We start from the raw sequence: 13,820 nt of genomic DNA, 5'->3' as shown, positions 1-13,820 counted from the left end.
GCGAACCTGCTGAAAGCAAACACCTCACACACCTCGAGGTACGGGAAGGAAAATGGAAATGCCAAACTTCCACGGCCTGGGACAGCGCCTGGTGGGGCACTGGGCTGCCCCGAAAACACGCTCAGGATGAATCAAGCTCAAGCTTGCTAACAGGGGCTCGTATGTGGGATCTGGAGATGTGTCTCAGCGTGCTCAGGCTTAAAAGCCCCGTGAGGGGTGGAAGGAGAATCACAGCTGGTCCTACAGTGAAAGGGATGCCCATTTCTCAGCAGGAGGCAGCCTGCCTGGGGCAAGTGCTGTGCCACTGCAGCTCCCGAGGGCTCAGGGAACAGGGCACAGCCCCAGTTTGCCTCTTTCTGCTGTGCAAATTTGCTCAGGCAGCAGCAGAGCTTGGGCAAAACATAATTAAAGTGATAAGAAAAATATATATATATTGGTCACACAGAGGGTAAATGCTAATTCTGCAAAGTTCTCAGCTCTCTCCAGGTAACCCAGCCCCTGGCAGACCCATCAGCATCCCCAGCTGCGTGGCTGGAGTCTGACAGCAACAGCAGGAGCATGCAGCCCTCTAGTGCCTGCTCCCAGCCACGCTTCTCGTGTCCCCACAGAGCCACCACTGCTCCACGGCCCCCGTGTCCTCCCTTCTGTCCTACCCTGCTGCTCCTGGAGGGTTTCTGAAGGTTTCTGAAGGGCCCAGGGCACGGCACGGGGAGGGAAGCAGCAGGGTGGTGCAGGGGGGCTGCCTGCAGTGTCCTTTATCAGCTGGCAGCGGGTGCCTGCAACGTGCCCTTCCCATCACTGCCAGATCCTAAAGAGCCCAGACCCCATCCCTGATGCCCTTTGGATGCTGTCTGAGCCCGTCCCTGCTGCAGCTGGGGGTATGGCACACAGGTCCTGCTGTAAGGAGACCTCTGAAATAAGAGTCTGATGTGGCTGGAGGGTTGCACATCTTTCTTTAACACATAAATCTCTCCTCACTCGCTGTTTGTTGCCCCACGGGGTACCTGAGACATCCCACGGGGCTGAGGGACATCAGAAGACCCCAGCAGACCACAGCCCATCCCAAGGGTTGCCACCCCATGGGCTGCTCCCCCCGTGCCCCCTCCTGCAGCAGACCTGCCCGGGGAGCTCTGGAGGCCCACGCTCGCAGCGTTTTCCTTCCCCACGTGGGTGATTCAGCTCGCTTTCCTCTCCAAACAGTGGGTGGACCCCGGCTGGATTTCCGGGAGCGACGCCGCGCCGATTCCCGGCCTGGGGATTTGCAGCCCTGCACCTCGCAGCACCTGCACGATGCAGTCCCCGCACCCCTGTGCGATGCTGACAGGGGTACAGAGGGCGACGAGCCCCCTGCCAGCCCCGATTCGGGTGGCAGGGTGTGGGTGCGATGCTGTGCTCCCCAGTGTAGGAACGCCCGCTGCCCACCCTACACTTGGCAGAAGCCTCCTGGCACGTGTAACGTGGTCCCAAACCCAGCTGGGGGCAGGGAGCCCAACGTGGGGGTGATTGGGGTGAGGGATCCCCTTGTGCCCCCTGTCCCAGAGGCAAAACCCTCTAGGATTTGCCGCTAGAGGGGGGTGCAGGAGCTTGGAGCTGCTGCATGGGGCGAGTCCCACATCTGGACCTGTCCCAGGCCCCATCCTGCTCCGGCCACGCACTCGAGGAGCATGGCTTTGACCATCGGGGGGTTTACATTTCGGGGAAACACCAGCCCTGGGCGCAGAGCGTGGGGAAGCAGCAGCACGATGGCGCAATCCCTCCCAGCACCAGCCGGGCTTTTTGGGGCCACAGCAAGGGGGCTGGAGGTGGGGGTTCACCAGGCTCACCCTGCTCCCCAAGACATTTCTGGGGGCGAGCCCACCTCGCAAGCTGCCACCCCCAGTCCTATCATTAACCCAAAGCCACCCCTGGGCCGGGAGGCTCCTTTTGGGACGCATCCCCCAGGGGTTCCCAGGGTCCCCTCTCGGTGCCGTTTTCTCTCCGAGCAGCACCTTCCCCCCGCTCTCCGCATGCCTTCGCTCTCGCTTCTGCTTCTTTGGCCACCAGGAAACCTTCCTGCCGTGCGATGGACACCCGCCAGGGATGCTGGCAGATGATGCTGAGCGTGACTGTCCCCGGGGAGGGCTCGGGGGGACCCTGCCCGGACACGGAGCTCTCCGAGGAGTGACTCAGCCCTGCGGTTTTCCCCCAGTTCATCCCCGATTGTTCCTTTTTTTTTCCTTTTCCTCCCCGCTGCAAGGGGCACGGGGAGGGCTGCCGGTATGTGTGGAGCGGGGCTGGAGGGGAAACAGGAACCTTGAGGGGAAAAACAACCCGAGAAACTCCCTTCCCCCCGCCCTGCCCTGCTTCCTCCGGTGCTGCAGGCATGTGGGGACGGCTCCGTGGCTCCAAAGTCCCCTCTGTGTCCCCTGTTTGTCTCCGTTTCTCCCCACTCCTGGGCATTCAGGAAACATCACTCAGCTTTTATCCATGTGGCCATGGGGAAAAAGGTCCCAAAGGATGGGGAAAATCTGTCACAGGGCAAAATCAGCTCGCCAGGCAGCGGGCTGTGAGCAGCGGGCTGCAAATCAGGCACCTGCTGAGTCCAAACTGCATCCCTCACCCCAAAGGGCAGGATGAAAAATGCATTTTCCCCTCCGGGGGATTCTCTGGTGTCTGCTTTGGGGCTGAGCTGCCATCCCACCAGGGGTTTTGGCTGGCCTCAGGAGGAGGGAGCAGGTCTTGGGTCTTGTCCCCCTGCACAACGCCCGCCTCGACCTGCTGCAGGCTGCCTTCGCTCGGGAAATGGGAGGAATTGAGGTTCACAAAGTTCCCATCCAGCCTTATCCCCGCTGTGAAGGAGGCGTGGGGCTGAGACCACGCAGAGCCGGGGCTCTGAGACCACATCGGGTCCCCAAATCATTGCTGCTGGCCGCTTTGGGCACCGCATGATAAACCCGTGGGCTGCAGCGCGAGTGCTCATCACGCGCTCGGGGCGCAGATAAGCCAGCTCGGTAATCTCAGCCCCACAGCCTTCCGGGCACTTCCTACCCCCAAAAACACCCGACAGCCCCCAGAAGATGAAAACACCAGGCAGATATTAGCTAAACACCCGTGTGGCTCTGCGGGCAGCAGCAGGGCATGCCCCTCATGCCCCCAGCCTCTCCTTTCCAACCCGCGGGCGGAGGGGAGCCCCGGGGGACCTGACGTCAGTTCTGAGCAGAACAATGCTCGGGCACGGGGCGGCCAGAGGGGGACAGGACAGGAACAGGACGCCGGGCAACGTGACCGGGTGGAAAAGCCACCCCGCCAGGCCCGTGCGCTCTCCCCGCCTGGGCACCTGCCCGGCTGTGGTGCTTTACACGTCCCGGAGAGGTGCTGAGGGGATGCTGCGGGGTTAAAAGCGCAGGGATCTGCAGGCTGAGGACGGACACCGCTCATCACAGGTGTGGGTGACGTGGATATCAGCCCCAGCACCGCCACTGCTCGCAGAGGAGCTGTGTTAGCAGGAGCAGGAGGTGGCTGGGCAATGCCAGGAGGCACCCGAGTCCCAGGGGGATTTCTCATCCCCAAAGGCAGTCTGAGCCTCCCCCGAGCCATGCTGGGCAGGAGAAGCCCCCCAAAACTCAGCACCACACAGCGAGCTCCTGGAGGCTCCTGGGGGCCCCCATCCACGGGACCCCCCTTCCCGGGGGGGGCCGCGAGCTCCCGGAGGCTGCGTCCCTGGCACGGGGATGCCGGTCGCTCCCTCCCACGGCTTCCCCTTTTCTCAGAAAGCCTGGAAACCAAAGGTGAAAGAAGTGGGTGGAAACCCTGCACGCCGCCGTCCAGGAAGAGAAGTGAGTAAGTCGGCGGCGATATTTAGAGTGCCTCCGCTCGCAGTCGGCACAGACGGAGCCGGGGCAGGAGCTGAGGGTGAGTGCAGGGTCCCTGCCGGGGCCGGGGGGTGTCGGTGTGGCCGGGTGAGGGGGGGTTCCCCTGCTGCTGCTGTCCCCAGGGAGCCAAAGCATGGATATGCTGAGGTTTCACCGCCGGGCACAGCCCCACGGGTGCGAGCATCTCCAGCCCAGCCTCGGTTTTATCGGTATTTTTTTGGGTAAGCTGCGAAAGCGGACCCGTCCCGCTGATATGTTCACTCGGGATGGGGGCTGCCTGTAACTATTTCTGCAGGCTTCCTGGGAAGACAAAGCCAGGCAGGCTGGATGAACGCCCACGCGACACCGCTGCCCGGCCCTGGGCTAATCAGTAGCTCCCGTGCTAATTAGCTGGCGGTGCCAAAACCGGGGCGTTGCTTCTTCCTCAGCCCCGCAGAGCAATAAACCTTGCAAGCCAGGGGAAACAGCCGGAGCCTGGAGTTTGCATCTCAGCCCCTGCAGGCTTCCCATTTCGCCCAGGTCAGACTGACCCAGGACCTTCAGGAGATGGGCACCCAGGGGCAGGACCCCAAAAAGAGCTTTCCTGGAGCTGGCCCTGCTCCATCCGGGCGTGCAGGGGGACAGGGCACAGCAGGGCACGTGCCAGGCTGCCCCTGCACCCGTCACCTCCCCGGGGCCACGCAGCAAGGGAAGGGGACACCGCTCCGGGCACCACGGGGGCATTGGGGTTAACCCCTCTGCTTGAGGCTCTTCCCCTTTCTGAGAAGAGCAGGATGTGGAGGAAGGCTGGGGAAGGCTTTTCCTTTTGGTTCCTGGAAGCTGAGCTGCTTGGGGTGGCCAAGGGCTGAGGGAGGGTGGCCGGCACTTGGGGTAGCAGCATCCTGCAGCCCTTTGGGGGAAACACATCGGAGAGGAGTTTTACAGCATGGGAATGAAAGCAGAAAGGGTTTCAACACATTTAAACAGCCAGAAGGTGGCCGAGGAGCCCCTGGACACACCCCAAAACCCCCAGTCTCTACCTGGGGCTGAATACCAGCACCCCCCATCCGGACCCCAACAGCCTGCTGCAGCTGTAGCATCCCTGGGGGAGAGGAGGGGGAAATCACCCCACTTTTCTCAGCTTGGGGGGGGCTCAGGGCTATCAAAACCTCTCCACCAAGCCGCAGCAGCCTGAAAAATAGCACAGCAGGGTCCCTGAGCCCACCTCTCCCTCCGCAGCGTGGTGAGCTCAGTGGGAGCAGGGGAGGCACAGCGGGGTCGCGCTGCCCCGGCTGAACCCGGCTCCCCGTGGACAGACAAAAATAGAGCCCCAGGCTGGCTGTTGAGCAACCGTGGAGCTGGCTCCCGGCGCAGACATTTGCTGGGTATTTCCCCCACCAAAATCTTTGTCGGGGCTCCAAAGCGCGCCTGTCATTTCCCGGCTCTCTGCTGATCCTCCAGAGCCGGGGGCTCGTCTCCGGCGCGCAGCCCCCTGCCAGCTGCGCTCCCTCCCCGGCCACCCCACGCTGCTGCTGCCGTCACAGCCCTGGCAAAGCACTGCTGAGCCAAAAAACGCCTCCCTGTGCATGTCAGCTGCCAGCCCAACCTCCTGGTTTGGTTGAAAATGAGCAGCTCACGGGGGTCCCCACCTGCCCCACGCTTTTCCCCTTTGCTCCCAAAGCAGGCGTGGGGCTGGCAGGGAGCAAAGGGCGCACGTTGGGTGCACCAGGATGTCCCAGCCCAGCCCCAACCCTTCCCATCTGCTGCATCTGAGCTGGCTGGAAGGCACCTGGCTGCCTGGAAAATGCCTTTCACTGCTTCATTTCCAGCTGCGGAGTTGCCCTGGGGGCTCTCGCAGCCCCAGGCGGGCACAACACGTCTCCATCCAGCAGCCCGTGCATCCCAGCTCAAGGGGGTTCAGCAAGCACTGGTTTGGGGACGAGAGCACCGAGCAGTCCCCCCAGTGCTGCCCCTGCCCTGCTGTGCCTTTTGAGAGAGGGGCAAGCAGAGGAAGAGCAGCTTACACCGAGGATGCGCTGCATTACCACCCGCACACAAGGCAAAAATGCAGGCGGGACTCCTCAGGCACCTGCATATAACCACTGTATCTGGAAGGAGCAGCATTTCTCTCCCAGCTCCAGCAGGTTACAGAGCTCAGGGCCGGCACGAAACTCCGCAGCAGCTCCAAGTGACAGGGTGACACGTGGAAGCGTTGGGAAAAAAAATAAATAAATAATCCAGCAGGCAGCTTGAGCAGCGCTTCCAAATAAAGCCACAGCTGCGTGCGCTGCATCTGGGGCAGAGCAGGAGGTGCCAGAGCCCTCTCCTCGCTCTCCCAGCTGCAAAATGTGTGTCAGCTCGCTGCCTGCTCTGTGTCATCATCACCACCACCGCCGCCGCTGTGAGCTCTTTTCTATTTTTTCCTCCCCGCAGATGGAGACGCAGCCGGGCGGGCCGACGGGAAGGCAGCGCGCGCTGGCTGCTTGGCTCTGAGAACTGAATTCCATAGGCGTTAGAGCACCCCCAAATGCCCTATGGATTCAGTTCTGCAGCTGGGCAGCACATAAGCCTCGAACCTCCAAGAAGAGAGCAGCCCAGGGCTGTGCCTGCAGGGATCGTGCGAGTCTTTGCTCCTACGTGGGGATCCGAGTAGGGGTGGAGGTGAGTTACGGCCACCTGGGCGTGATTTACACGGTGGGTGCTTCCCCCGAAGGCAAAAAGAGCCCAACTGCAAAGCATTTCTTCCATCTGAGAGCAGAATGGCCCTTTGGAAAATACATCGCTGCCTCCTGATGATTGTAAACCCATGCTAAAAATACCCGTTGGTTGTCAGAACAAGGGCCTGGGTGTGCCTGGCAATCTCCTGTACAGAGTCCGGGCAGCAAAACCAAACAGGACTCGGGAGAAGATAAACAGAAGGGGCTGGGTAAAGCCTCGGGCTGTGCCTGCTCCCTCCCGGCCAGCCCCAGAGGTGTCCCCAGCAGGACAGGACAGGCTGGGGGAGCTGGGGCAGGCAGGGCTGCTGGCAGGCACCTGGGGAACCCGGCAGAGTTATTTCAGGGAAAGCTTTGTGCAGACAATTGGCTCTTCCCACCCATCCTTCATACGCCTCTGAGAGATTTTGGCTGCCCACATGAGGTTTCAGAGATGCTTTCCATTACAACAGGGTGCAAAAGGTGCAAAACTGGTACCAGGCATGCCTGGAATAGTGACGTTTAGGATGAATTACACAAGTTCTGGCAATTTATGCAGCATCCGATCACCACCAGAAAGCAAACCTCACATTCCCCTTTATCAGCCCTACCTGCACCAGCTACGGGGATGTGAAAAAAATCCACATATGGGAGAAAATCCACCCGAGTGCTGCATCACCCACAAGGATCTAACACAAACTTTGCCCCTAGGAGCTGCTGGTGGAGGGACAGCAGACATCCCACCACCGTCTCTCCATCTGCATGTAAAGGATGCTCAAGGGAGAGCAAAGAGCTAAGAATTGCTCTTTTCTTACTCTGGTAATCAGGGCAGGCCCGACGGGCTGCCAGTCACTGAGCAGAGCCCAGCCAGGCAGCAGCAGCTCGGTCTGAGGTTTCTGCAGCACTTTTTTTTCTGGTTCAGGCCTCTCACTGCTTTATCTAACAGCAGAGCTCACCCGTTTCGAAGACGAAGAAACCGATTGGGGAAGGGGAAATTCAGATAGCTGCTGAGCTGGTCTGGCAGTTGCTTCAGCAAGCAGAGCTGGTGCATTACACAAAGGCACCCACTCGCTTTTCCCTTGCAGCAGCTCAGAGCCACCGAGGGTCCCCCAGGCTCCCTCCTTTGCCATGCTGATGGTGAGCAAAAGCTGAATCTGAAAGCAGCCTGGACAGCACATCAAACACAGAAATTAAGTTGTGAGGATGTAAGAGCTGGGGGCTACATTTCTGTGGCACCCCACTAGGGATGGGGGCTCAGTTACGAGCCAGCTGAAGGGATGAGCTGCAGGGGTCTGTGAAGTCAGGAGCTCAAAAGGTGCCAGGACAGGCTGGAGGTTGTTTGCAGCTGACCGCTGTCAGGTAGCTAAAAAGCAGAAATTTAACTATTTGCATTTTTTTTTTTATTGTTTATTTATAATCATCTAAAAGGTACAGAAGTTCACAAGGAAGTCAGACTCAGCCCCAGCCCCTCACACCCCTCGGGGTTTCCAGCACAGCTCAGGCCCCCTCCCAGGGGACCCATCCGTGGAGGCGCTGCAGCTCCGGGAGCCTCATCAGCTATTTCAGCAAGGACACAGGGCCAGGAGACACAAGCAGCAGGTCACCAAGTGTCAGGGGATGGGGACACCCAGATCTGCCAGCGTGTAGGGAAGTGCTGCAGGGAGGTGTCACACCGTAGGCACAGTGGTGTGGCCATAAACCAGTGATGAGATGTGCAGATGATTGCTCTTCACAGCGCCTAAGAGCTGCTCTCTCCCCTCCAAACCCATGCTGCCTCCATCTGGGAGGAAATCCAGACTCCATCTCCTCAGATGAGTGCCAGGAAGGGACCCAGCTTCCAGGAACCTCCCCGGGACAGGGTGGGAAGAGGCCCAGCTTCTAGGCGAGGGCTGCTGCCTGGGAATCCCCTCAGCAGACTGTGACCACTCAGCCAAACCAGTGGGAAGCAAATTCATATCAAAAATGGGACCGAAGAGCCGGCCCGACAGGGAGTCAAGTGCTGGGTGGTTTTTTCACAGGACAGGCATCGTGTGCCAGACAGGGTGAAGCTGCCACAAGCTCGTGGAGGAGGAGAAGTCGGAAGCCAGTGGGGACACCCATTGCTCGTGATGCTTCCCAGCTGTTGCCAGCTGGCTCCTGGGGGCTCCGGAGCATCTGTCCCTGTGCTGAGAGGTCACATCAGCGTCTCAGTTTCTTTTTCTTCTTCCGACCCCGGTCCTCGCCGCTGTCATCTGCCTCGCTGGTGGTCACAGCCCTCTGGACGACCCTTTTTTCCACCGTATATTCCTGCTCTCCTACCTTAGGGTCTCCCTTGACCAGGAACTCCCCTTTGCGGTAGGTTATGGAGATGCTGGTCCGCGGGTAGGTGCCGTAAACCCTCCGGAGATCATCCTTCACAAAGTCTGGCAGCTCTTTCCTCGGCCCAAACACCTTCGCCAGCTTCCCCCACTGGAGCTCCCCTCTCATGGTGAAGCCCTCCGGCCACATCTCTTGATACGGATCCCCCCTCTGGTAGGGATTGTAGCCAGGGTAGGGGCTGTACAGAGGGACGGGGAGCACAGCAGGGAACTGCCAGGTGTAGTAGGGGGGGAAATAGGGCTGGGAGGCACCGTAGAGGTGATGAAACTCCACCTGGCCTCCTGCATAGTCAGGGTATCCGCTCCTATCCACCACGAAGGTGATGGGGCGGCTGTAGAAGTTGTGCATGTGGATGGCAGGGATCATTACGGAGCTCGCAGCCTCTTCTCTCCCCATCCGTAGGGGCAGGTAGGTGTAGGGGGGCGGTGGGATGACAGGAGGGCAGAGCTCCCGTGGCACGAAAGGAGACTGGTACATGGTGCAGGAGCTGGGCCTCACAGCGGGGACATCCGTCTGGAGCAGCTGCTGAGTGTCAATAGCTGTGAGGACAGGAGGAAGAGAAATTATTCACACCATTACATGCTCCAGAAGCAGGCTGAATAAGCCTGGATAACCTAGTGCTGTAAGCAAACTCAGCACCAGCCATCACCTAACCCAGCCAGGTCCCGAAGGAAGGCACACGGGTGGGAAGGAGCTGGCATAAAACCCACAGCGGGCAGGAGAGACGGCCCCAATATCCTTGTAACAGCCCTGCACAACGCCAGGCACCCTTCAGCAGGCTGCCAGCTGCCTCCAAGCATGCTGTCTGCCTTACTCAGCACTGCAAAACCCAGAGGGTATCGTGCATTGGTGGCAGCACAAGGCAGATAAACAGAATAAACTGTCCTTCCTTAAGGAGTTTCAGTGCATCTTTTGCTCCAGTTCAGCAAAACCACCAGGATCCCTCATTTCCATGGATCCTCTGTGTTTCAGGGCGAGTGATCCATCCCTGGGATGGTGTCCATGGTTCCTGGACCCCTGCTCCCATCTCCAGAGGCTGGTTTTGGGAGACCGCAGCTGGAGCAGAGCCCTGCTAGATGGCACAGGGCTGAGCTAGTGTGCCAAAAAACCTGTGTGGGCACCAAGTCTTTTGTCCACCCCACACAGCAAAATTAGCCAAGTTCTTGGGCCCGGCTGGCACATCAAGCAGGTTATTGCAGACTCCTACCTGGCCTTCTTCATGCCTTGTTCTCCCCACCCCACCAAAAAAAAAAAAAAAAAAAAAAAAAAAAAAAAAACCCAAACCCACAGATCTGTTGCGACTTCTCCGTAGCAATCCCCAAGGGTACAGGGATGAGTACGGCGCAAGCAGCGTTTTCCTTGAACCAGGAGGGATGAAGTCATGGGCTATTTCCAGTTAATCCCCACATTTTTGAGCAGACTCTGCAGAACCGCTGCCATCTGGCAAAGCTTTGGCAAAGGCCTCCCTTGGGAAACAGCACAGAGCGAGAAAAGCTTCAAGGGTTTCTCTGGAAGGGAGACGTTATGACCAAAGCTACTCTTTCACGTCACAGTGCCAGCACATCGGGCTAAGGTCTGCCCTCCACAGCCAGTCCCACAAGCTTATCCAGCAACCCCATAGCTGGAAATGGTGCGTGGGAGAGGATTGCAGCAAAAACTTTGTCGTTTCCTTCCCCCCCTACTGCCAACATCAGATCTTGCTCTGGTCAAGGTCTCTAGAAAAGAAAAAAATAAACCCTCACCCAGGAGAGGCCTCCCAAGGGCTTCTTTTGGGAAGGAGCAGGGGGAGAGGAGGGGAAGGGGCACAGAAAGCACCCAGCACAGCACCAGGCTCTGCTCCCCCGCCACTAGGACTGACTTCAGGCACTGGCTCCTGGCTGCCTGCCTGGAGGGGATGCTGTCGCTCGGCCAGAGGTGCCTGGCAGCATGGCAGGGATGTGAGGAAAGCACAGCAGCTCCCCACACAGCCGCAAGCTGGGCTCTTCCAGATCTTCATTTTTATCCAGGGGCACGAATTCCCACACTTGCCTCATCCTGCCAGCGCTCTTTTCTGCATGCAATCAGTTTCCTACAAAGCCACGGTGCATGAGGCAGCGATCAGCTTCCTGCAGGCAGCCAGTACACGCCAGCGCCTCCCGATGCTGATTGTCGTTTGATATTTCTGGACAGAAAGCCCGGCGAGGCAGGAGAACCCAGCCTGCACTCCTCAGAGGAGGGGTGAGGCTGTCTGACCCGCTCCCGTGCAGCGTCTGGCAGGGACATGAAAAGGAAAAGGGTTGGTACCGAGAGCAGCCCGCCAGGAATGAAAGGGCTTTCCAGAGACACACGGGTACTCGGAATGAAAACCTAATGATTTCCCCAAAGAGCAGTCAAGCTCATAGCTCTGCTCAGGGGCTTGGAGCAGACAGCCCCTCCTCCTGCTGCTGGATAACACAGCAGGGCCAGGACAGCTGCACTGCCACAAATAAACACCCCACTTTTCTCCTTCCCCCAGGGCACATTTTTCTTGGCACGCCATAACACTCACAGGCCCAAGGATCCCCTCTGTGTTCCAGCACAGCCTGCACCCCATCCACCCCCAAAAGTTCATCTGATATCCACCTCCTCCATCCACACACCCCTCTTCTTCAAACAGGGGATCTCACTATCAGCTGCTCAGGCTTCCAAGCTGGGAGACCCTGGATGAGCCCCTCTCTGTACTCCAGATTGCAGCCTGAGGACACCTGACAGAAGAGACCGACCACTACAGATTAATCACACCAATAACTCACCTGGAGAATCGATAACCTCATTAACACACCACTCGTAACTCACATTATTTACATCAGTCTGCACACAACCATAAAGCTCCTAATCGAGCTTTCTGACCCACACGGCACTGCCAGTGCATTATAAATGCCTCCCTTCCCTCCCACAGCACCCAGTGCAAGGTTGCTGATCTGATCCCCCCCCCCCAAATATTTCCAGCCTAGACCTGACGGAGTCCAGCAGCCCCACAGGTTCAGGTCCTCAGGCTCAGCTACCACCTGTAGGTGTCTGCACTCCTGCAGTCCCACCTTCCTTTGTTCTTCCATCCCATTTAATACCTCCTTTTTTTACTTCTTTCATTTCTGTACCCACTTTTTTTGCCATGCAGATGCCTCCCTTCCTCCAGCCAGTCTCCTCCCAAGTAATCATTCCACCCCTAACTACTTCTTCCTCATTGGTCTCAGTTTTGCTACATCCACAACCAAGTCCGGCACTTCTGATACCGTTCCCTAGGCGATCTCAGCCTTCCATGGCATTACTGATAGGGGCTGAGTAGCCTTGCACAGTTCTGCCCTGCGAGAGCTGCTTCAGCCTCCCCTGCCATTATCTGGTTAAACGCTGTTGACTTTACACCCTCCAAAACAAACCTTTCTGCTGCAGCCTTGGTTCCCCCGCCTAGCTCCGGTTACCTACCAGCACCTCCTTATCAAACAGACAGTTTGCACAGCAGAACAGCATGTTTTACACGCTGTTTTTGTGCTTTTGCACCATCCTGCTCCCTCAACTGCAGGATTACAAGCCTTGTGCCCTTGAAGATTTCTTGGGAGAACCTCCTGCCTTCCTGCAAAGGCCTGAGCTGGTGACACAGCCTGCTCCTCCAGAGGGATTTCATGCTCACAGACGGTCGCCTCCAACTGTTGTCATACACTGGTGACTAATATCACAACAAGACATTTGCACTTGAGTTACGTGTCTTAAGAATACCAGAGAATATGCACCCTACACTGAGGACACGTTGTTAAAAAGCAAAGGAAGCACTGCTCGTTTGCACTGGATCCTCCATGGGACCAACAGCTAGATAGAGCAGCAGATTACCCAGAGTTTGGGCTTGTATTACATATCATGCCTTTAGTGTATAAAACTAGCTTCTGTTACACCACCACCACATTTTTGAACACCCACACTGTGTTTCCAGTTTAAGCTCAAGCTTCTGAGCTAAAAATAGCCATGGGAATACTGCTTTTATTGCACCCCTAAGGAAAACAGCCACAGCTTCTGCTGATCTAGGGCTCTATATCACGGGCTCCCCCCCTTCCAGCTACCTTCTGTTATGGCCTTTCAGCAGCATGGAGAATAGCTTACAAGCAACTTTATTGATTATTTTTTTTTTAAACATGGGATTGAAAATGCAACCCTGTGTTTCCACAAACGCAATCGTTCAGAGAAATGTCATTTTTCTAAAACTAAAGTGTTCAAACCCTAGCACCACACAACAATAACAATTTACATTATCTTTCACAATCAGGAGATGTTACGAAAGTCACCGGCTGGAGCACTCACATGAATCTCTGCTCCAACCCAGCTGGACTACTGCACATGCCTCCACCAGAGGAGCAGAGGATGTGCAGGGGTGAGCGAGGCATTGCCTCCAGGGGGATTCAAACCAAACAAAAGTTAGAAACCCTCACTTACATGCTCATACTGAAAGTATTTAAGTTAGCAGCAGTATCATTTTGCCATCACAGCTTTTAAAGTATTGCAACACAAGTCTTTAGTCACGATCAGACAGTCGTCTGGTGTGCTTGTACTCACTTCCTGAGGAAAAACAGCCAAGGCGGTGCCTGTGCTCGGATCGGGAGCAGCAGGATAACCCAACCTCGCAAAGGCAGCTTTCTTCCTGCAGCCGCCTCTCACCAGCACACCCTGACAGGTCAACAGGAGCAAACACACATGGGTGCAGTACCACACCTTGCAGAAGCACGCTGCTGGTAGCCAGGGCTACAGTGCCTGCCCTCCTGCAGAGCTGCACACTCGGGGGGGGGAGCCTGAGAAAACTTACCTGGCTGCTAAACCTAATACAAGGTGCATGTTTTAGTGAGGGAAAAGCCTCAAAGAGGAAAAAAGAGAACACAAGCACTTAGCATAGGCAGGGATTGAGCTTGTATTTGTACACCCGCTCCTTCAGCGGGCT

Source organism: Aythya marila (assembly GCF_965140915.1).
Source record: "Aythya marila genome assembly, chromosome: 7".
NCBI classification, from domain to species: domain Eukaryota; kingdom Metazoa; phylum Chordata; class Aves; order Anseriformes; family Anatidae; genus Aythya; species Aythya marila.
This window is presented reverse-complemented; position numbering follows the sequence as displayed.